Here is a 23,160-nt window from a genome sequence, read left to right on the forward strand (position 1 = left end):
TCTGCATGGAAACGGAATTTTTTTGCACAGTTTGCTAGTCAAGTAGAGCGACAGGTTACTGAGAGCAAAAGTTTATGTGAACTGGACTAGTTTGCCTTAAAATAACAATTTCTCCCGTGATAAGTCTCCAGAAATAATTTGGTGTGGCTAGGATAAGATTGCCAAGTGTTTTGAAATCTTGGTGATTCAACTGAGAAACGATCGCCATTCAGGCATCCATCGATTAGAAGACTATGGAATCAATTAGAGTAGAAAGGATCAACCCCATAAAAATCATTAAGTGCGACTAATCTCGCAAAAATAGCTCCACACATTCTGAGATCTAAAACTAAATAACACCACTCACTGAATCTATTCATCCGATAGCGTATCACGTCCAAGCAGAAATAAGCAAATTTCTCAAGTGTTTAAAGACCACCATAATTAATTTTCTAAATTGCACCAGTAACTTTGCTTTTCTTTTCTTTTTATTATTTTTTTTTTCTACAATCAGTTTTACTTACAGTCCTGTCAGCTTAGCGTTATTGCTAAGTAGCCCTCGAGGCAAAAACTGCAACTGATTGTAGGACAAGTCCCTAGCAATAAAATAGAATTGGTCATCATATAAAATGGTGAATAGAACAAGTCAAAAGTTGCAGTTAACAAAAGTTTTAAAGTAATGGGAGAAATGTCCGTAACTAAAACAAGTTTTCAAGTGCCATAAATAGATTTTATGCCCACTAAATGTAAATCGACTTCGTTTGAACCGTATCGGGAAAATGATCTTGATATGAGTTTCGACTTTGACCTTTTCATCGAAATTACTGTATTTCTCATCCAATAAAATTTACTCAACAACACTTTACTGAATTTTTAATCAGACATGGCTTAATGCTACTCTGGTTTAAAGATTTAATGAATGTAACTGAGAAGTTACACTTCATAGATCCAATGTTTCGACACTCCTGTCTAGTGCCTTCATCAGAGGCTGATCTGATCGTTGCAACAAGCGCTCCTTTTAAATGCACACTAATCAACTGCCCTTTTTTCTGACGAGGTGTAAACAGGCGTCAAGTAGTAAGCCGCCATCATCACGATTTAAACGAGCGTAGGCCGAGTTGATATTCCAGGCTTCCAAACAAAGGCGCTGGTGGTAATGTCAATTAGTGGTGATCATTTTAGACTTATCCCACCTGATTTTATGGTTAGTTAGGCATGTGATCCGACAAAACTGAATTTTCTTTTCCACTGACACACTCTCCCATGTCTCTTTCTAGTCCTAATCACAATGTGACGTCAACTGCGATATATTACTAAACAGACCCACGACAACATCTACTCCATCTATTTACATAAAAAGTTGAGAAGGTGTTTGGAAACAATTCCAGTTGATGGTCCTTTTCATGGGGACTTGATGTTTCCTTTTCTAGACAACGTTTAAAACTAGAGGCTCACAAATTTTTGATTAAGTTTCTCTGCTCCTCCTTCCCCCCTCCCCTCCCCCCCCCCCCCCCCACCACCTCGGCAAGCTCGTCATTTAATCGGCTTTGTATTCCCTGATAGGCCTGTCCCGATTGCGCTTGGCAACTTTTGAGCACCTTTTGGCGTTTTGTGGTTCTAGCAACCTTGAGCAATTTGTGCCTTTCTGAGCAATTTTTATGCACAAGATAGGTTTAGCGCACATATCAAGCACGAAAACGCCAACGGGTTCATAGAAAACTTCAAGATTTTTATGGTCTAGACTCTGAGAATGCAATCAATAGAGCTAGTTTCATTCAATTTCCTTCATATCGTTCGGCAAAGCGTCTAATGAACCGTATGTTTCGTTCCTTTAAACTCAAGATTATATATAAATTTGGCCCATATTTGCAAGCAACTCTTTAAAGCTAAGTTTGAAGCTATTTTTCTTAACCTATGTTAGCATTTATTGAGAAGAACGAAAAATAAAGCTTTTAATTTATGCTTATAGAAAAGTATCAAGAAATTTAGGTAGCAACTTTCAAAATTCAGGTGGCAACCTTTTTGGACTTTTAGCCATTTTTTCAGAATTTTTTAGCGGTCCGGTGAGCACTTTTCCAACACAATACGAGCACAACCGTGACAGTTCTACTACCCGATAATTGACAGAATCCACTCTAATCGGTGAAAACTGACCAATCATTATCATTAGATGTTCAGTGATATTAATCTGTTATTTCAAATTTGCGAAGATTGAAAGATTTAGTCTCAATAAATCAGTGCTATGTTTTGAACTAGTTGATAACAGTGGATGTCATACAAAATCAATGTGCAGGATAGTGAAAATGGAAAAATTTGTTACTTACAATTCTTCCAAGGCAGACAAATCAAGAAATATTTTGCGTGATAGCTCTTTCAACTGATTGTTGCTCAATCGCCTGCATTGGGAGAACAACAACATAGCTTTAAATTGAGCAAAATGTATTGAATTACGGTTTGCATGGGTAATCACATTATTTAGCATTGAAGCTTGTTTAAATAAGCGTTTAAATAAGCACGAACACATTTTTCAGACGAACAAAAGCCTCTTGGATTAGTGAAATTTTTAGTTTGAAAAATTAACAAGTAATATAATATAAAAGAAAAAAGGAATAAAGAAGATCAAAATAAGGGAAATTTTGACACCGCACGCTGCTATTTTATTTGAGATGCATCCAAATGATTGACCGAAACAGATTACAGCGTTTGTTAAATTCAAACTTTATCAAGACTTTCATTCAAAAGTTATTCAACTGTAAGCTTGGAAGCGTGTGGGGATTGATTTGAAACCATTCAAAAACGTTTTGAAGAAAATTTATTGTGCAGTGATCAGCAAAAGTGCCCGGCTTGTACTGGTCTATCAGATTCAAACTCGACTATTAAAGCTTAGCGTCCATTAGAACTCTACCGTTGCTTTCAAATCCTAGGTGCGCGCTTTGAGCGGCCAAGCATGAGAGAAACTTGTCGGTTTTTAGGTGTCTTCATTATGGTCTGTTCTTCTTGATACCTCATTATAGGTGTGGCTATACTTCTTCAAACTCGAATGTGTAAGTAGAAATTGGTTTTCCTTCGATGTTGCTCATGATGGGCCGGCTCCTGCATAGTGATTCGTGACCTTTTCCATCCTTTCTTTAAGGCTACTACTCACCACAATTGTTTTCATTATATTGCATTATTGCTGTATTTACGCTTAACGGTTGGCTTTTAAAGCAGACATTGTCATTCAAATTTCGGTTCCGTTAGACACTGAGGTAGAAAGTACCCAACCATTGCATATTTAAAGGTCCTCGCTGGACAAACCGCTTGAAGAGAGCTACCGGAAACCTTTTTCTACCAGGTTGGAAATCTATGTTCTTACTCTAAAGCCCGCCCTGTCTCGTCTTTTTTGGACCTTCTGTAAACGGCACGAACTCCACGCCTTCGTCATTTTTTCATAGTTAAACCATCTTATTTCATTCCATGATGCTCTTGTCGGCCACGGGAACCAAAAGATAGCATTTAAAGCTACCACATAGAATAAATACGAGCGTGTAGAGTTTTAGAACCAAAAGTTTCTGCCTTCCGTAGCACCTCCTCTTCCTCTTCAGTAAAACTTGGCGCTTTATGCGGAAGTCTGCTTTTGTTATGGACCACTTGTATTCTGACTTGTACATCTAATTACCTGTCGAGTGTAGCTATCATCCCTCTTAGGCTATTTAACTCGTATTTTCAATCATTTTTGGTTTTAGAAACTTTCAAGTGATTTGTTTCGTTCGCTGGCTTTTTTTCCCACGATTCCGTTGTCATTACTTTTCGCGGCTTCAAACCACGTTTCCACAAATTCAGCAAGGAAGAAACTCTCTTAACTGTGACGAGGTACGTGCAAACCCAACTCATTGTGTGCAAACGCATCGGCCGTTATTTTCTCACATCGTATTTCTGAGTTCTGCAAAAGAAGCTTTTCTTTTATTTGTTTTTGTTGATTTCTCTTGTTTTTAAGCCAATCAAAGCCCATTTGTAATTTTAACCTTGTGTTACAAACTTACAGACGTGTTACATGAGAAAAGCAACCTTTTGTACCAACTATACAACTATCAATGTAACAAATTAGAAATTAACTATGAATTGATCACGGAAGAAAATATTTCCAGAAAGTAGAGCCAAAGAAGTAAAATTCTGTGATAAAAGAGGACAATGTTGTCTTCATTGAAGGCTAGGCAAGAGGTTCAGTTTGTCACTTACCGCAGTTCATATTTTCCTTTCCCAGGGCATTACTCTCTACAATTGCTTAAATCTTGTGAGGATCAGTTTGTCACTCATCACTAGTTAAGTTATTTTTTTTAGCCATTTGGTTTGAATGCGCTAAGCCTTTGAAAGTAGTCTGAAAACAACTCTTTATTTGACTCGCTCTCGCTCGGAAATTACCAGCCGTCATTAACTACTTATTTAGCTAAACCACCAAGTAGAGAATGAGATCGAGTCTGATGTCATCGGTTTTAATTTAAAACAGTTTTTTTTTTCTTTTTGCTTCACCCTTCTACCGCCTTTCCATTTAAGAACTATTCAAAATTCAGTATTGCATGCTCTCCTAAACGGGATCGAAAATTTCACGTCAAGGTGAGAACTCTACTACAACTCTGAACGGCGTCTTTTTCATCGACTGCAAAACTCTGGCTTTCACGTAAGTCTTTCCATCATAGATTTTACTTCCTGGTTTTTTCACATTCCCTTAACTAAGTTGAATTTCCTTCAGCACAATGTGAGGACATTTCCGAGTTGATACGACAATGTAGTCGTACTTCTGTCCATGATATTGTTCGGAAAGCTTACGAAGGTGTGTAGACCGGCCGAGCGCAGGGATTTTTCAGATTATCCAATCGTATTTAAAATCGCCACCATCATCAACACTATCCTCATTTTTGGTATCGTTTACTAGTTTACTTTTAACACAAAGTCTGAATTAGAGCGCAAACTTTTCCTTATATCCTTCACTTTTAGTTTCTGAATATTGTTGCGATTTCTTGTCTTTGAATACTATTATCATCTCGTACGCGTTAAAGAATGAAAGTGCAAACTTTTCCCCCGAAAGAGCACTGGTCTCTATTTGTTGATATTTCGCGGTCACCGTACGCGCCAGCATCGCTATGGTGTTTGGGCAGTTTCTTTTCCAACATGGCGCCGGGAATTTAATGAGTTTCTATTCGGCTCTTGATTTTTAACTCGTTTATCTAATCATCTAATAACCGAAACTGGTTTTTGTTAAACAACATAGCCGTTCCAAAAACTTTGTGGTCAGTCTGAGGTAATATTTCGCACGCTCATGAAGTAACGTGCCACAGAACGCTACTCCTTTCAAACAAGCAGTGATAATTAACAGATAAAGGCATTGTGTTAAACACCTTTGTTTGTTCAACTTGATCAGTTGTGGCTGCAGGCTACAGTGGTATCGTACCTTTCAAATTATCGAACTATTTAATTCATTTTCCACGCTGAAATGTTTCTTATTTCTTAGTGTTACTTATATGTGAATAGATTAAATCATTTTTACGCCGCTAACAGGCTATTGCGTCAGAGACAAGGTAGAGCAAGTAACTTGAAAAATATTTTTTTAAAAGGATACCAAATCATTAGTACTCACAAATATTTTAACTTATCTTGCCCAGTAAATAGATCTTCAGATAATTTTTTTAAGTTGTTGTTTCCAAGCCACCTGTAAAGCGCATCAAAGTTGAATACCATTAGTATTTGAAAAGACTTTCATTCTCTCTGCTGACCAGAACTTGCGAGATGCAGACTGCTTTCCTGAGGCTTTAACTAAACTTGCCACTCCTGTTGGGAGGAACTACTGTACAAATGTGCATGGACTAATTAATTGCTCGAAGAGCTCTTTTTGCTGTTGAGTTCAGCAGGCCAAGTACATCTACTCTTGTGTTTCTAATGACAAGCCCTAGGAATCTGCCTCGCAGGATTTAGTTAATCTGGCGATTGACTAATTTGCTCAAGAGAATTCACACAAGTGCTTGTTGTTGGACAAGTTTATTGGGTAGTTAGTATACGTTTACATGTTCACAAAATTAAGTTAGTAAAGGATTTGAGTTAAAAGGAAGAATAATCTGACCAAGTCAGCGACAGTCAACTTTATTAAGCTTCAGAGCAAAATACTTACAGATCATTTAGCTTGAAGCGTTTGAATATATCAGGAGGAAGTGTCTCCAGTTTGTTGAAGTCTAGGGTTCTGCATAAAAGATATAATTATTTTCTTGAAGGTCCTCAATTGTTCGGTTTGGAGCGTTTGAATATCTTTGGACTCAGCCACAGATGAAAACAAATCAGAGACAGGCTGTTGTTGCATACGAGTGTTAATATTAGAAGTAAGAAATATTTGAACACGAGCGCGCTCATTTCTTGAGACCAAAAGCGTGCTATGTTAAGAAACTAATTACAGTGTTCATGGCTTTGGTAACAAAGAAGATACAATTTTATTTCAAATTAACCAAACCATGTTATAGTTCAAGTTTCGCAGATGATTTCTTCGTTAACAGATGACACATCAAAATCCAGTGAAGGGGTTAATTGTTTTTCCCCTCCCATCAAAATCTTTCGATGCTTTTAGCTTATCGATCACCTTGCCGGCCTCGTCAAAATTTCTTTTCCTCCCTTAAGGATATCATGGAAATTCATCAGAACAAAAGGTCCTTATACAGAAACTAGCATATTTTTTAATACAAACTTTTAGAACCAAGTATATTGTTTTTTGACAGATCTTAAGCTTACTCCCTGTGTGTTTCGTACTGCCGGTTATCCTCTTCACCGAACCAAAATGCCCACAACTGAGAACTGGGCCCCGATAGACCTTAGTAAACCATTTGCTTATCTGTTATTTATGTCTGATACGTCTCGCTTTCTTGGTGGATGTACTTAACCAATTTTAACGAGTCGAAGTCTCGAAGGGTTTTACGGGTTGCATAACAAACCATCCAGGTTTACTCTAATTAAGTTTGATTCCTCAACAGAGTGATGAAACCTTGAAACAAATTACGAAACCAAACTTGAAAAAAAAAATAAGTTGAATAGTGGAATGTTGTTGGAACAATGAAAGTTGTTTCAAAATTTGAATGATCAACACAATCGATATTCTCATGTCAACATCTAAGTTTATTCTTAGCAGAAAGTTTTGAACGCGTGAAAATAAATTACGGTCTGAGGCTACGCTAAGCGCTTCGCTCACTATAACTTTTGCTATAGAGTGCGATTGACCCTCCCCAAATATAGAGGCTGGAATATTGAAAAGTCACTGCGATTAAAGTGAAACCTTCTTTCCAGGTTGTCTCGAATACTCAGGACCATATAAATGGGGCCTAAAACACACCTGGTGAAAGACAAGGTTGTAATACAGTAAAATAAAGTATCCTTATTTCAGTTTATATTTCTATATTTCCCATCAAGATTGAAAGTTGTTGGTTTACTATTAGTCGCCGTCGTATGGGAGGGTCTTTTTTTATTGCTACCATGCAATTTTTACAGACCTTAGATGTGGTAGAATTACTAACTCGAGCGGAGAAAGATTCGTAAGCCACAAAACTTACAGGTTTTTAACTTTATATTCGTCCTTCCAAGTTATGTTAGGTAGTTGATCAGAGGACAAGTTCTTTATGTTGTTGTTGTTCAGGAAACTGCAATGGTGAGAAGGAAACCGTAAGAGTTAAAAAACAAATGGGTTAATCTGATTTACTTCCTACTTTTATTGCAAAGCTGAAGATAACAAGACTTGTAAGAAGATCAGACATGTTACTGACCACTTTATCGAATAAGAGTTATAAGTGCTAGTGATAAGATGTGGCAGGTATTGAGGAGTAGACGATTAGAAGGCAGACTGTTTGAATTTTCTCCTGGGTGATAAAGTCAACATGAAATCTACGCAAAATTAACAAAAGAGGTTTTAGCCAGCAAAGTAAAAAAGGAAGAAAGGACAAAGGAATTAATTATAAACCTTTTGGCAATCCTTTCTTTCTGGATGTTAAAAGTGTCTAACATGCTAACGAAAGAATTCCTTAACATAGGAGTTTTGATTAGTGCAATTTTTTTTATTGAATATCTGATGCAGACAATACCATCTGCGCGTCTAAATTCACTTTACTTCTTTCATCGTTTATACGATATTCACTTCTGTTTTTAATTTGCTCTTTTATCTTCTTAATTTTTTGCCACTCTATATCCGCATGGAAACAGAAATTTTGTGTACAGGTTGCTAGTCAGGTAGAACAACTGGTTACTGAGAGAAATAGTTTATGTGAACTGGATTAGTTTGCGCTAAAAAAATAATTTCGTCCACGATAAGTATCCAGAAATAATTTGGTATGGCTGGGATAAGATTGCTAATTGTTTTGAAACCTTGGTGATTCAACTAAGAAAAGATCGCCATTCAGGCATCCATCGACCAGAACACGACAAAATTAATTCGAGTTGAAGACTTATGTGAAATAGAAAGGATCAACCTCATATAATCATTAGGTGTGTCTTATATCGCTATATCTTATATCGTCTCATCAAATATACTTAAGTGGCAACAAGTTATTTTTTTGTTTGATTGTTTTTTTTGTTTTTTTTTTTTGGGTTTTGTTGTTGTTGCTTGCTACATTTTAAGAACAAATGTAAAAGAAATATCGATCTTGATGTCGGTAAACAAGTTGAAAAATCTAAACCTTGATCAATATCGATTTTAGCGAGAGATTATGATTATAATCTCTTGCTTTTAGCCAATCATACCCTTCCGTTTAGTTATATACAGTCCTTTTGACACCTTGCCATATGATAAACAGTTATTTTCACACACATCATCACAAGATTCAGTCATGGAAAGTAAAACAAACAGTAGCCCTATATCAGTTGTAGCAAAAGTGCTTTATAGCTACTTACAGTTCTTCAAGATAAAATATTTCATAGAAAGCTTTTGGAGGTAGCTGTTCCAGTTCATTATAGGACAAGTCACTGAAAGAGAGAAAATGAAGTAAACCCAGTAACGAGAAATCAGGGATATGTGACTCTAAGCCTGAAATCAACATTGGCGAGTAAATATTCTCGGGCTCGAGAAAATTTAAAGTTGCATTTCTACATATGACCACCTCCAACCCACTAGATCTTGTAATGCTTATAAATAACAAAGACCACTGAGCGAGCTTGTTTTGAAGTTTAACTAGGCGTGGTCCTAAATTGATACGAAGAGCTAATATTACTAAATAATACCTAACATAACACATGTTTTCCACAGAAAAATTTCTTTGATTGACTTATTATTGCCCCCAAAACAGCAAAAACGACCCGTTATTGCATTTGTTCACAACAACGTTTATTAAAAGGAGAAGAATAACTATGTATGGTGGCATTTCGAAATCAAAGAACTGATGAAGCTCGCACCCTGTCATTTCAGTGCCTGATGCGAGGCCTTTTATTCTGGAAAAAAAGGGTAGTAGTCGCTAGCTTCCTGTGACTGAAACAAAGGGTGCAACAGGCATCGAAAGGAACATAGGTTAGAGCTGAAACTCTACATCTTTGACCAATTTTGTGCGTGGCTTACTGAAATCAGGAAAATCCTACTCCAGAATTTAAAGGCATTTGTTACTGGATTTTTGCAAGTATTTTCAGCCCAACCAAAGGGGATGGAATTAATAACTAGAAGAAGAATTTGACTGGTGTAAAAATAAACTCAGCCATAATGCCTAAGTTCAACTTTGAAAAGAATTTAGATCATGGAATTTTATTTACAACTGCGGGAACTAAGCTGCCCACGAAAAGTGAAACGCTAGAAAATGATGCTCAAAAACTAAGGAAAAAATATTATAAAATAATTTGATTGGAGTAGATGCATTACAATCGTGTCTAATGAAGACATTAAGTTTGCTGAAAAAAAAAACGCCCTGCCTACGAGATAAGTTACGATTGGACCATATCGCTGGTGTGTTATCTAATGACATGAAAAAAAAAGAGAAATAATGGGTGAAAAAAGTTGCAATTTGAAAAGACAAGCAAACACCAGGCCTTGTCGAATGACTTATGGCGATTGCACTTTCTTCAATCATCCCATTTTCCCCACCGTTTTCCGAGGTTTTCTTTACATCATCTTCCAACATATTATCGCCACACATGATGTATCACATGTTTGAAAGGGAGTAGGTGAGCACAGATAGCCACACTTCACTATAACTCGTTGCAAAAGTAAGTCTCTCCTTTGCAAAAATATGAACGAGTCCTTTCATAAAAAAGGTTGCAGAAATCCTTGTACTGCTATTATAGCCTAACGGTCCATTTCCTCTATTGAAGAGAACTATACATAAGTCAACTTTTTATGGCATAAGCTTTCCAGCCTCTCCCAGCTTGAAAGTTCATTCAACACACGTGGTACTGCGTGCTTTACCATTCGTTCACTCCTGCACCAGAGAGTTGACTCTGGATCGTCCACAAGTCCCAGTAAGTTAGTTGTATAAGGTCAGAACAGTGTTATACGTTTTGGGAATGTTATATTTGGTCCGAGTATTGCGGCTTGAATTACAAACCAAAGTCAATGGCAACCTACACTCTAACTTAGCGAAGCTTCTCTTTGAAATTTTTCCAAAGAAATAAACCTCGGATGGCTGCACCACATGTCACACTGGGTGTAATGATATATTCGTGATCAAACTGGTGTGTGGGAATTACCTAGTTATCAAATACGGTATGATGTAATAAAGTATCTTTCAGCTGACACTGGGCAATTTTTTACGCCCTTACCCACGAATCTCAGCTGAGGCGCCGATAAACATTACTTACAGAGAGTCGCTCCCTCATTCAAATACTAAAGCACACTCTTCAAAACCTCATAATCTCTGGTACAAACCTCATGTAAGAAGCACCGTTCAGTCCTTCCCTTACATTGATTAAGGTTGCGTTTCTATTAGCCAATCTAAATCCGGATTTTCCTATCCACATACAATTTTGTGCTCCATCATGGACAAAACAAGTCTAAGACTGTAATCAGAACGAACGATCTCCCTCCGAAACTTGGATCGCACGGGTCGGTATATCACTTTTGATCCCGATTACGTGATGAACATTAGCGATTAACATGGTAGTTAAAAAAATGGAAAATGAGCCATTGACATTTCAAGTTAGCCCAGGTTCTTGAACACCGCTGTACTCCTCCAGAAATCTTTAGGATTATAGAAGTTGGACTTGAATGTTAAGAAGAAAACGGAGAAGGTGGAAATTCGCTAAGTTAATACCGTAAAAAGTAATAAATTTTTTTACACGGCGTGAGCATCCTTCTGAACTGCAACATTTCTGTGAGTTTCTTATGCTTCTCAAACATCATAAAAATGAGCAAGTCATCCATTTTCCTGATGTTTTTCCTTGTTTCTGTATTTTTTTTATCAAGTTCTTCCAGCAAAGAGTAAAAGGCTGAAGGTAATCTACAAAAAACCGCCATCTTGTTTTATTCAGGCTGTTTGCTGCACGGATCGATCTCTTTTCAGATTCTTGTTCCGACTGGCAAAAATATTCAAACAATCCGGACAGTCTAAATCCAAATATGCAGACCAATGTTGATTGCTGACCTTATTACAGCCTAGGTGATGTGCCAAGTTATTCCGAATTTGTGTTGGGGCGGATTCCGGTAACTTCCTTTGAAAATAGGGATTTGCTGCCGATCTAGAGTTGCTACTGTTTAATATTCCTTCCTAAGACCTGAATTTTGATATTTGTAATTTTTTTTAAAGAAAACCTTAAGATGTCTGTCTAGATTTGGAATATGAGGTTAGTCTTTACGTAAATCCTCTTGCAGAATCAAAAAACGTAGTTGTGGTGGTAACCAGCCATTAACAATAATCATTTCCCTCTGTGCAGCTCTGTGTTCCACTGTACCAAAGTCCTCCAAATCCCCAAGTTCATTCCAGATTTCGGAATGTTGTCTCTTGAGGCCAGGATGCTAAAGCCCCGTGGCTTTTATTGACATTTGATTACAAATGTGTCGTACAAAGTGAGTAAGAATTGGGCACATCATGAAAACGAAAAGGCTTGAGGTTGGTGACCAAAAAGAAAAAAGACAATGACGAACAAACAAACAAACAAAAAGAGTTAAAAGGGCGAGCAACGCCATCAGAGAACCATAAACACACCACGTCGGTCGGTATTGGGCTTTAAAACGATGTTGGGGACGAACGGAGTCCAAAGCCGACAGTGTTGGCCTTTTAACGAAAAGTTTACACTTATGTAGCTCATCCCACTTCTTTGGATGGAAGTTTATTGGATGACTTGGACAAAGCGTAATTGTATCGTCAGGTATCAATGGAAAGTCTCAAAAGTCTCTGAGGAAAAGTTACATGCATGCCCGTGCAACATGTGCCTCAGGTAAGCAAATTGAAATTTTCGCACAACATGACAATGAATAAGCTAACCCATTAAGATTTAAATGAGAAAATGATAGGTCATTTCCTTTAATTTATCGTGCAGGTGAATTCGAAGAGCAAAGTGATTGAAAGAAAATCGTTCTAATCACTGCCTTATAGGACTTGTTATCTCGGCTGGGAATGCTGACGAACATAGCAGAAAGTTATTTGCAAAATCTGTGGCTTGTTCACCATGAAAAATAATTCCAGATTCGTTGGTGTTAAGGGTATTACAAAGGCTCCCGCCCAAGTTTGCCATTGAGATTTAATATGCCAAGTGGCTGTGATGATGAAAAATGAGTGATTTTCATTTCGTCAGGCACACAAGGATTAATTCTGTAGGGAACCTAAAGGCTCATAATGCAGTTTAGAGCATTTAGGAAGCCTGGAACACTTGCCACCATTATGAAAATTTACAAAAACACTGACCAAGAATGTTACCAAAAAAGATTCCTTGCAAGGTGTAATGTCGTACGTCAATCATGTTGGATCACGTGACTAGAGAGAGAGAGTATTATTAAAAAAAGCAAGGTTTTTACTACAAGCAGGGCGTTGTGGTTCATTTTACTTTAGCTCTATTCGAGACTGATACTCTCGATACCACATCTGGCGACGAGGATTCTAAAAATTCATGAATCCCACAGTCAATATTCACATCAACACTGGTTTTCATTGAGGAGTTCGCTGTGTAAATTTTTCTTGAAAGCACGTGCTGTTTGCGACGCGCTCAACTCTGTGAGACCTCATGGCGGTTTCGCTACCAAGTTTTCCACCGTTCGACGTCCATGCCGATGGCAGTGCAGGTCCACGATGGAAAAGATGGCTAGGACGCTTAGAACGAATGCTTATCGGAATGAACATCACAGCTGCGAAAAGGAAACGGGCTTTGTTGCTGCATTATGCCGGCACCGACGTAGACGAAATATTCGACACCTTACCAAACACTGGCGAAGACGGCGACTATGACACGGCGGTCGCGAAACTTAACGAGTATTTCTCCCCACAAGTCAACACCACATATGAAGTATATAATTTTCGCCAGACGAAGCAGAAAGAGGGTGAGTCGCTTGATAGTTTTCACACCAGGCTTCGCCAACTCGCGAAAACCTGCGAATTCAGCGATGTTGACAAAGAAATTAAAGAACATATTATTCTGACGTGCGGTTCCAGCTCGCTTAGACGCCGAGCGCTACGTGAAAACCCAACGTTAGAAGGTTTATTGAATCTAGGAAGAGCATTAGAACTCAGTGACAAACAAGCGAAAGACGTAGAAGATACCGGAGGCGAATTCCAAGCCGTCAACAAAATCAAACGAAAAGAAGAGATTCGGCAAAGCCGCCCACGATACCGGCGTGACACACAATCACGCAATCGTCGTTTTGGAAACAAGCAAGGCAATTCTCCCAGAAAATGTGGCAAATGTGGCGGGTACGCACCTCACAAAAATCCATGTCCTGCGCAAGGAAAAGTCTGTAAAGCCTGCGGGAAAATTGGCCATTTTGCTCATGTTTGTCGTTCAAAACCTCGTACCGTGGCCTCCGTGGAAACTGGTCAAACCTCTGATGAAGAATATGAGTACGTTTACACTGTCGACCATCAAGAAAACAAGAAGCCACCCATATGTCAGCTACAAATCAATGGAAGAAACGTGAACATGATGATCGACTCGGGTGCATCTGTTAATCTTCTTGGTGAAATAACCTTTCAAAGAATTAACAGTCACGGCAGTGAAAGCCTGCAGCCTGTTCACACCAAGATTTATTCATATGGATCTAAAGTCCCTCTTCCTACCCTGGGAATCCTCACTGCAACCGTGAAATCCAGTAACGCGAGCACCTCCGCTCAGCTGACTGTTGTTAAAGGAGAAAACGGAAATCTTCTCAGCTATCACACTGCAAAGAAACTAGGTCTGATTGCGGTTTCTATTAATACTGCCACCGTCACTGAAAGAAACAAAGACGACCCGGAGTCTCTAAAAGGAGAGTTCAAATCACTGTTTGGAGGCATAGGGAAAGTACCAAACAAACAAGTGAAGTTACACATTGACCCCGATGTTACACCCCGACAGCAACCCCACAGACGAATTCCATTTCATGTTAGAGACGATGTCGAAAAAGAGCTTGAGAGACTTGAGAAACTCGACATCATCGAGAAAGTTGAAGGGCCCACACCCTGGATCAGTCCAATTGTTGTCGTCCCCAAGAAATCCGGAGAAGTTCGAATCTGTGTTGATATGCGTGAGGCAAACCAAGCAATTAAGCGGGAAAAGCATCTCATGCCAACCATTGATGACCTTGTTGCTGATTTGAATGGTGCAACGCTTTTCAGTACATTAGATCTGTCCTCAGGATACCACCAGCTTGAGTTATCACCTGAAAGTCGTTATGTCACAACCTTCAGTACACATGCTGGCCTAAGAAGATACAAACGTTTGCCTTTTGGAATTAATGCAGCGTCCGAAATTTTCCAGGAAAAGATCAGGGAACTCCTTTCTGGCCTCCCAGGATGTAAAAACATCTCAGATGACATCATAGTATTTGGAAAAGACCAGGAAGAACACAACAAGAATCTCCGTGGTGTTCTCCAGAGGCTTAAAGAAAATAACCTCCGTCTCAACAAAGACAAGTGTGCGTTTTCCAAAACTGAAATCAAGTTCTATGGTCACATTTTCAGCTCTGTCGGTGTTAGACCTGATCCAAAGAAAGTTAAAGCAATCCACGAGGCACAATCTCCTCGGAACCATAGTGAACTGAAGTCTTTTCTTGGTATGGCACAGTACGTCTCCCGATTCATACCAGACTATGCCACAATCACGACCCCTTTGCGCCTGCTGACCCGACAGGACACCCCTTGGAAATGGGAGCAAGAAGAACAAAAGGCATTGGACAAGCTGAAAGAAGCCCTCGCTGGGGATCAAGTTATGTCTTACTTTGATCCAAGAAAGAAGACCGAAATCATTGTCGATGCGAGTCCAACTGGTCTTGGTGGACTGTTAGTACAAGAAGGCAAAATTCTTAGTTATGCAAGCCGTGCTTTGAGTGATGTGGAAAGTCGCTACTCCCAAACAGAGAGAGAGATGCTTGCCGTAGTATGGGGAGTGGAACATTTTCATCTGTATGTTTATGGTGCCCAGTTTTCTGTTATTACTGATCATAAACCTCTCATAGGCATCTTTAAGAACCACAAGCAAACTTCCCCAAGAATGGACAGGTGGAAACTTCGACTCATGCCCTACGACTGTCAGCTGATCTATCGGCCTGGAAGAGATGCCGAAAACCCTGCTGATTACATGAGCCGACATCCGTGTCCCACAGCACCAGAAGAACAAAATTTGGCTGAAGATTATGCCAACTATGTATGCTCTAATGCTGTACCAAGAGCAATGACGCTCGAAGAAATAAAACACGAAACCAGAAATGATGCAGAAATGCAAGCTGTCGTCAAGGCTGTGGAAACTGGCCAATGGAATGTTCCAGACGTACAGAAATACAAGAAGCTCAAGGAAGAATTATCAGTGTTCAATGGACTAGTATTGAGAAGAAACAGAATTGTGATACCATTTACTCTCAGAAGTAAAGCAGTAGACCTGGCACATGGTGGTCACCAGGGGATTGTCAAAACAAAACAACTCATCCGAGACAAAGTGTGGTTCCCCGGAATCGACAACCTAACAGAAGAGAAGGTCAAAAGCTGTCTTTCATGTCAAGCTGCATCGACCAAGTCACCACCGATTGAACCCCTTCGAATGACGCCACTCCCTAGCGGACCTTGGAGAGAAGTCGCAGTGGATTTTGCTGGACCGTTCCCCTCTGGTGATTACATCATGGTTGTAACAGATGAATTCAGCCGTTTTCCGGAAGTAGAAATACTTACCTCAACATCAGCAAGAGTTGTGATCCCTAAACTTGATGCAATATTCTCAAGACAAGGTATTCCTGATGTCCTGAAAAGTGACAATGGTCCACCGTTTAATGGTCATGAATTTAAGAACTATTCTGACTACTTAGGATTCAAGCATAGAAGGATAACCCCGTATTGGCCAAGAGCAAATGGAGAAGCAGAACGACTGGTTCAGACCCTCCAAAAGTCTATCAGAATTGCTCACCTAGAAGGCAAAAATTGGAAGCAAGAGTTGTACAAGTTCTTACGGCAATATCGTGCAACACCCCACTCCACCATCAATGTGTCTCCAAGTGAAGCCTTAAACAGTAGAAAACTCAAGACCACACTACCAGAGTCACCAATCACCCAACACAAGCTGCCGCGATATACACTTCAAGATCCATCCGCTAGCATCGCCCAGAGAGATGCTCTGCAAAAGCAGAAAATGAAGGTCTATGCTGACCTCAAAGCGCATGCTCAAGAACGAGAGATTAAGCCAGGAGAAGTTGTACTCATTAGACAACCCAAACAAAACAAGCTCAGCACTCCATACAATCCAAAACCATTCATCGTGGAGGAACAGAAAGGCACCATGGTCACAGCGAGTGATGGTTCACACACTGTTACGAGGAATTCTACGCAGTTCAAAGTTATTCCGAAACATCTTGCACCCTGCCAAGAGAATGGTGGAAGGAAAGATGAAGAAAAGACACAATGTCCATCCAAAATGAAAGCTGACGCCTTGCCGAGACGATCGAAACGACAGATCAAACCTCCTGTCAGGTTTTCAGACTATGTACAAATCGTCTACGAGAAATAGGCTGGAAAAGGAACTTTTCTGATTCTCTGAGAACGTTGACATTATATGAAGTGTTTGAAGGAAAAGAGATCTCAGTTTAAATTCAGTTTGAATGTTGATTATTGAACTTTGATTACAAAACGATGTACATTGTTTTGTTTAGAATTTTAGGACGTTTATCACTTAAAATACAGTTAGTCACCTTGTGTTCTTTTCATCCGAAAAAAAGGGAGGGATGTAATGTCGTACGTCAATCATGTTGGATCACGTGACTAGAGAGAGAGAGTATTATTAAAAAAAGCAAGGTTTTTACTACAAGCAGGGCGTTGTGGTTCATTTTACTTTAGCTCTATTCGAGACTGATACTCTCGATACCACACAAGGGTGTTTCATCTGAAAATGGACTGCTTTTAATGAACAGAAGACCAAGAGTAAGAAAAAGGCAAAGTAGACCAAGAAAATACTTTGTGTAATATGCATATATTGAAAGACAATATTTATTTGTTAATCCTTTGCCTTGTAACTATGGGCAAGGTGAGCCAAACTTACATATTCTGCAAGTGTCTCTATAGTAATTTGATATCATCTTTTCAATCCTTAAGTATCTTTTAAGAATGCTGTGCTGGAGGATATGTCCTTTGGGTTTCTTCTATAAACCTGTTTGGCCTCTGAAGCACAACTGTTTTAGGTACATGTACCATGTTAATCATGGCTGTGTCGAAGGTTTCCCAAATATCCTATTTCTGTTGAAATGCATCAAATATTGCTGGTGATCTCCATTCTGATTCACAGACATTTATTCAATGTCAATACCTTATGACTATCATTAATGGCACTTTCTTTTAAGTAAAAGGAGAAGACAAAATGTTTTGGATCATACCATGATGACTTGAGTGTTTTATCAGTCCCATCTGTTGTCTAAAGCAAGAAAGCAGGCTTGGGAGAAAAAGTTGCCATTCTGGATCAGTGTGGGAAGCTGAGCTAAAACCAATGATAATTTAGCTGCTGCATGAAATACCTCAAGATTGGTCTTTTGGTCAGCTGGCAGTTCATAATTGCTTTCTCTCAGGTGAGAATTACAGATTACTGTCTTTGTAAAGTGGATAGAATACACTTTTTCCAAATTTTTGTGAATTTAGGATGTTGCACGTACATTCTTCCTATTATGATCTTACAGCCTGGTAATAAAAGTTTGGTTTCTTCCAAAACAACATCAGGTATTGTTAAGACCATCAAAATGACTGCCACCTACATGCATCTTGAAAAGCACTCAATTTCAAAGTTTTCTTTGACTTGTGGACTTGGTATTGTATACTGGGAGCTAAATTTAGCCAATGTAAGTAAACCAGCTGATTTAATGACTGACTGAAACTTTTGTTGCATTTTTGTTGAATTGTGTCAAGCTGAGTGGTTAATTTGCATCTTGCCTCTAAGTCAGCTTGTGTTTCAATTCCCTTTTATTCAAACAGTAAACCAAACAACACTACTAATTGTTATATATTTACAGTTTTTTGGCAGCATTATCCTGGCAGTTATGGAATTCAAAATCAAGGTAAATTAGGCAAACCATTGGTTTTTCCCTTTAAATCTAAAATAAACCTAATCATACATGATTTAGAGGGCATGTTTTATATTATTACTAAATGAAATATAACAAAAAGGCATAAAGCTTCTTTTTTTGTCTAAACAATTGTATTCCATCAACTTTTTTTTTCTGACAGTGAATGTTCCTTTATTCCTGTCATGAAGGATTTTATTAAATGGAGTAAAATGACTGACAGGTTGTGATTTATTGATAAGCAACCAAGACTGGGGTAAAAATAATGCTCACTTGATTCAACTTTTCAAGCATACTAACGGTGTTAAAGATGTTTTCACCCTAAGCAAATCCAAATAGAAACTTATTCAAATTTTTCACCTTTTTTTTTTAATTTGGTTCAAATGCATAATTATATCCTTTTTTTTTCTTTGTTTAACTTAAAATATCAGAAAAAATTTGAGTCCATCAGTTTGAGAATTAGTGCTAAGTTTGAACTTGTTATTATTTTTGTATGCTGTATGTATGTGCATTCAGCAGGAAGTTACAATCAAACCAATATATGTTTCTCTTGATCATTTAATAGGAGTTTTTTCTTAATGAATAATATGATGATATTGATGTTAATGAGGGTGCATGGTAATTTTGTCCAACAGATGGTTACAAAGTTCAATGAGTGATATCAGTAAACTAAAACATGCCCAGGGTATCTCAGTTCACTTCCTTTTCAGCTTCAGTCTCATATCTACAATTTGCATCTACTTTGTTACTTCAAAAGCTACTGGTGCATGTATGCATAACTTTACCTTTCCAAAGACAATAAGGATTTGAAGAAACAGCTAGCTAGAATTCTATTCCCCTTATGCATCTGGTGTTATTTAATAATCCTTTATAAATCATTGTGGCCTTTTTGTTCTAGGAACTGAGGCATCTTCATGAACATCATTGCGAATTCAACAAGAGTTTGATTTATGTGTAATTGAAACCTTTATCTTGACACCAGCTCAATTGTATACTGTTGTTTGCTATGGAAAATGAATGATTAATAAAGAGTTAATCAATTTCATTGACCAGCAACAGTCTTGGTAGCCATTGATTCCTTTTATCATTTGTAACTGTTGACTTTCTTTCATTTGTAAGGGCTTTGTGATGGAATTGTTTGTGCTGTTCTCAACAGGTATTCATAAATTAGGCTTTCCTCAAAGAGCCAGGGTTTAGCGGTCAAATCATGGAACAAAATTCTTAATCTAATCAACAAAAATCATGAACATGAGCACATTGTTAGAATGCACAATGCTTTCTTTCCTTTTGTTAACTCATTTACTCCCTGAGTGATTGATATGTGACTTCTCCTTACAATTTCAAACTGTTCACAGAAGCTCACAAGAAATGAAAATGCTACAGATGATAATTCCCAGCAGGAATACTGATATACCACCAAAATCAATGAAGTAAAAATGTGGTGAGGAGGTTATTTAAGGTTATTTAAAAGTGTACATCATTATTAGTTTGTGAATGGGTTAACAAGGGGGTTCAGTTGTGATGAGACATAGATAAGAAAGAAAATACAGTATCACAATAATTTGCTTTGATGATCACTGCTGGGGTGTGTGTTAATCCATTCAAAATGTACATGTATGTACCCTGTCAAGAAAGGCTCTCTTGACTCTGTACATATGTGTGGCTCCCAGCAGCCTCCACAGCTGTTCGTGGGTGATGTATATGGAATCCGTGAACAGATTGAAAAGATTGGTGTTGAGGTAGACACCATTTTAAAAGAAAAACTTTTGACCCTTCTCTTCATCGTCTGTTAAAGGATTACAACATTGTGACAGCTGGGCTGTCACAATACCTCTCATTGAAACCGTTGGAAATTAGGGTAATTTACTACATTATCAACTGAGTTGATAACATAAATTAGCCACCAGAAAGAGTTTCAAAGCTGACGTTTCGTGAAAATTTAAAGGCATTGTAAATGAATAGCTAACAAGTGCGTAAAATTTTTAGAATTTCAGTAAGTATTAAATATATGTAATAACCTCTTGTTTTTAGATGAATTGATTTAATAGACTTAACGAGAAATTACCTTTCTTGGTATATGGATTGGTGAGTTTTATTAGCAAATATTTCGGTCACGACATTTAGCTGAAGAATGATTTATAAATTCTCTTCTCTCTCTATTCTCTCTCTCTCTTTCTCTTTCTCCCAGTTTTAAATAAATGGAAAACGCGATTCCACTAAGCCTCTACAACATTTATTCTTTAATATTGACGGAAACAATGAAAAAGCAATTTACCCCAGAGATTACTCTATTTTTTTTGGCTACGTTAGTCGCACAGCATAGCAAGTATCTACTTGAAGGTACATGGCCCAAAAATTGTAAATCTTGCGATTGAAGCAGACTGCAAAGGTCCTTTTACTTTGGACAATTGCCTGACAACCCCGCGGCAATCTGAAATATTTTTGGTTCTTCCGCATGGCGAGTTTTGAATTAAATCCTGTTTTAAGGCATGAAGTAAACTTGATTTGAACTTCGAGATCCTTTTTGAAAGGTGCGAATCTGAATTTGCCCCTAAATTTCTTCCTTAATAGTTTCGGACATTCTTTTCCTTGGGAAAACTTTGCGCTTTGTAATAGGAACTTCTTCCAACTTGTTTTGCTACATATTATGTTTGAACGCAGTTATTTTCAAAAATGTCATTCATAGCAAATGCCCAACTTTCGTAGCAAATACTCATTTTGGTTTTCACTCAAGAAACGTAATTTTGCCTAAATACCTTTAACTGATGCGGAGTTTTAACAGAACGCCCCAACAATTGTTATTTTCCTCTTTCGCAATGTTGCATTTTTGTCTATTTCACAAATACCCTCTCTCCGTATTTGCTACAGTAGCAAATACTCCCACCCATAGGAGGAAATACCCACCCTCCGAATTTGCTACCGTAGCAAATGCTAACCTACGTATTAGCTACTGTAGCAAATACTAAACTACGTAGCAAATACTTACCAGTGGGTATTTGCTACGGTAGCAAATACCCACTTATCATAGCAAATACCCACATCAATCCAACTCCCTCCCTCACTCTGTCTCTACTTTCCTATAAAAATTATGTGTTATTAAACGGCTTGACACGCAGCCCGAGCAAAGCTTCCCTTGCGAAATGGCTTTTGGAATTCCTAGGAATTCCTAGGATTTTCCTAGGAATTCCTAGGAATTTATTCCTAGGAATTCCTAGGAATTCCTAGGAATTCCTGGGAATAAAGGTGTGAATTTTCACGGTAAATTCGGACTGGGAATTCCTAGGAATTCCCAACCATAACAACTCTGGTTCTAAAAACCTAGAAATTCCTAGAAATTCCCAGAAATTCCCAGAAATTCCCAGAAATTCCAAGTTTATAGCCAACAGGACTTGGAATTCCTAGGAATTCCTAGGAATTCCAACTCAGAGAACCAATGACTTTCCCTGAAAAGCTGTAAATCTAAAAAATTCCTAGGAATTTCTGGGAATTTCTGGGAATTTTTGGGAATTTTTAGGAATGTTTAAGAATTACTGGGAATTTTAAGGAAAAATTTGAGGCTAATGATATAAAATAAATACTTTAAATTAAAAAAAACCCAGCTAAAATTCAAGTATTCAATGAAATTTATTTAGAAGCTTAATTAAGGCTTACATGTAAAATATTTTTGATTAATTAACATCAATGTGTGGTAATATTAGGATTGAATTTGATTTATTTTTCTTTTCTTGAAAACTTCATACGGATTAATCCTCAATTACAGCTATTCATATAAATAGTTCTAATCAATCATTAAATTTGGTTTGACACAAATTGTGAATAAAATCTGTTGATTCTTTTCCATAAAATACAATATCTTAAGTTATATTTGAAAACCAAGCACTCTTGGGAGTGAAGGGGCTAATTACAGACAAATAAAATTGATTTTTTGATTAAAATCTTGTTGTAACTGTAACAATAAATTAGAATGAAGTTATCCTAAACTGCAAACTTAGCTGCTGTTTGTACTGTTTGTATTTTTTTTCCTGGGCTCACAATGAGTTGGCCTTGAATGAGGTTGTCAACAAGAACCTTGACCATTTTGTATCTGGATTCCTTGACATCTGAATTTGAAAAAAAAATATATTAAAATATGTATATTTAAAGCTCAGACCAGGCTTTTAAGATGGCTATGAGGAAAAGGGCATTCATTGGATTCTCAAATTGAGAAATCTCTGTTATATTGAGTGACTTTTATATTGGAGTTAGTACATCTCTCTAATGGATTTTACTAAAAAAGGGCTGAATACATTATTTTGTTTTTACCAAGGAGGGCTTCTTTATGTACTAAGGTTTGTTTAATAACAGTTCCTATTATGAATCTTGAATGTTCCCAAACGTGACTAGAGGAATCTTGAAACCTTACTGATAGGTTTATTTCATTGTAAAGCATAAGCTTAAGAAACTGCGGCATGCAAGTGACCGATTCGATTCTCAGAATTATTCTAGTTTCAGTTGCGCCGAGCGTTATGTAAGCTTAATTCAACCCGCTACATCTATTCTTTTATAAGATT

The 23,160-nt window shown here is 37.8% G+C and overlaps 1 long non-coding RNA gene and 1 pseudogene across 2 annotated transcripts; one reads left to right on the forward strand and one right to left on the reverse strand.

The window, feature by feature from the left end:
* Positions 1–23,160, reverse strand: part of LOC131776774 (leucine-rich repeat-containing G-protein coupled receptor 5-like) — a 133,893-nt pseudogene that overhangs the window by 15,005 nt on the left and 95,728 nt on the right.
* LOC131790506 (uncharacterized) lies at positions 12,588–18,890 on the forward strand. 2 transcript variants are annotated; one of them, XR_010718322.1, is made up of 4 exons: positions 12,588–12,832; positions 17,436–18,121; positions 18,270–18,388; positions 18,560–18,890. It is a non-coding gene; the product is annotated as an uncharacterized lncRNA (long non-coding RNA). The 2 variants fall into 2 exon arrangements; XR_010718321.1 differs by having other exon boundaries at positions 17,436–18,388.

The sequence above is a fragment of the Pocillopora verrucosa genome, chromosome 1, assembly GCF_036669915.1.
Source record: "Pocillopora verrucosa isolate sample1 chromosome 1, ASM3666991v2, whole genome shotgun sequence".
NCBI lineage: Eukaryota > Metazoa > Cnidaria > Anthozoa > Scleractinia > Pocilloporidae > Pocillopora > Pocillopora verrucosa.